This window comes from Herpailurus yagouaroundi, unplaced genomic scaffold (genome assembly GCF_014898765.1).
Source record: "Herpailurus yagouaroundi ecotype Mexico unplaced genomic scaffold, PumYag 410, whole genome shotgun sequence".
In the NCBI taxonomy this organism is placed as follows: domain Eukaryota; kingdom Metazoa; phylum Chordata; class Mammalia; order Carnivora; family Felidae; genus Herpailurus; species Herpailurus yagouaroundi.
This window is the reverse complement of record NW_024412627.1, coordinates 2,549,995-2,551,572: the sequence shown is the minus strand read 5'-3', so window position 1 is coordinate 2,551,572 and position 1,578 is coordinate 2,549,995. Positions and strand designations below refer to the sequence as shown.

The window sequence follows — 1,578 nt, the reverse complement described above, 5'->3', positions numbered from 1 at the left end:
GAGCCCCCTCAGATGGCCTAGAACCCCAGTGGGACCCTGGCAGGTGCGGCCCGGGCTGGTGGACGGGACACGGTCAGGCAGAAGGAGCAGCCTCACCCCTGTAGAGGTTATTGCGGGGTCCCAGGCCTCCAGAGATGGCAGGGGTCATGGGGGAACCCTGGGTGAGCTGGGGGGCCTGTTTTGCTGCCTGGGGGCTGGAACCAGCCCGCAGGTGCCTCCCTGCCAGATTCCCTGAGGGGCGGGTGAAGCACAGGCCTGGACGCCCTCTGGCAGCTGCCTGGGGAGGGTCCTGGGGCAGAGTGGTCTCCAGAGGCGTCTGGATGCAATCACCGAACACACAGGACTGCACGCGTACACGTCCACTCTACTCACACACCGCACGCACGCCTACTCACACACACTCACCCCCCTCCTGTTTCCACGGACCCCCATTCTCACGCCCACAGCGGCATACTCCAGGACCGGGAACCTGGGGGACGCGGGGACGGGGGCAACCCCAGGCTGACATGCTGGTCTCCGGCAGAAACCCGGGGGTATTCCTGGCACGAATCACCTCGCCGCCTGCCAGCAGCCCAGGCCACCGGGTCTGGGCTCGGGGAGCCAGGAACTAGGATCTGGGGTTCCCGGGCCTGGGCAGGTGCGGCCAGCAGGGGGAGCTGGGCCGGCCCTAGGCTCGGCGCTCACTCCCTTCGCCTTAGGGATGCGGCGGGGGGCGGGGGGAGGAGGGCAGCTGAGGCCCCGCCCCGGCAGCCCGTCAGTCACGAGGGAGTGGGACGCTCGCTGGGGAGGAGGGGGAGGGCCTCGAGAGCGCCACCTCTCAGGGGCTGTGCGGCTCCAGGCCAGTTGCCCTCCTCCTGTGCTCAGTGTCCTCATCCGGGGAACGGGTTGTGTGGGAGTCACTAGATTCTTCGGGTCCGTGCCTGTACACACACACTTTTGCAGCATCCAGACATTTGCTACATTTTGCCGAGGGCTTTTGGCCTCTTCCCTCCAGCCTCCCGGGAAAGGGGCAGGACGCAGGTGAGCAACGCCCCTGCCCTCAGCTCATCGCCTCCCCCCCCCCCACCCCGCCCGCAGCCAGTGTCCGGGGGCCCTACCCCCCTTCTCTGCCCCAACACTTCAGTCCCCTTATGTGCCCGGGGGCGTGGTGGCGCAGGGTAGGGTGGCCAGGAGGGCAGGGCCAGGGGTGGGACTGTGGGACGATCTGCCAGGGGGGTGCAAAGGGCCAGGAGCAACTAGGCGGGGTTCCAGGGTTCGGGGCGGTGTGGGGGAGTCTGCCCGCAAGCTCCCTTGCTCCTGGTGTCGGGGGACGGGGGAGGGGCGCCTCTGAATCCTCGGGTCTGTGGGGCTCGGCTCCTGTGGGCCAAGTCCCTGCCCCACAGGCGGGGCGAGAGGTCTTTCGGTGGCTATCTCGGCGGCCCGCCGCGGACCCGGCGCCTGGGCCCGCCGTCCCGCCTAGCCTACCGCTACTCCCTCCTGCCGCCGCGGGGGCTGGTCGGATTTGCCGCGGCCGCCGCCAAGCCCCCCGTTTTGGCGCGGGCCCGGGGCGGCTCCCGGCGGCCCGGCCCGGTGCGAGCG

General features: G+C 70.0%; 1 long non-coding RNA gene across 1 annotated transcript in view; it reads left to right on the top strand.

The window, feature by feature from the left end:
* Positions 1-909: 909 nt before the first annotated feature.
* Positions 910-1,578, top strand: part of LOC121022506 (uncharacterized) — a 1,719-nt gene continuing 1,050 nt past the window's right edge. Inside the window, exon 1 of the long non-coding RNA XR_005786977.1 lies at positions 910-1,020. This is a non-coding gene — a long non-coding RNA (uncharacterized LOC121022506). The remainder of the gene's footprint in view (positions 1,021-1,578) is intronic.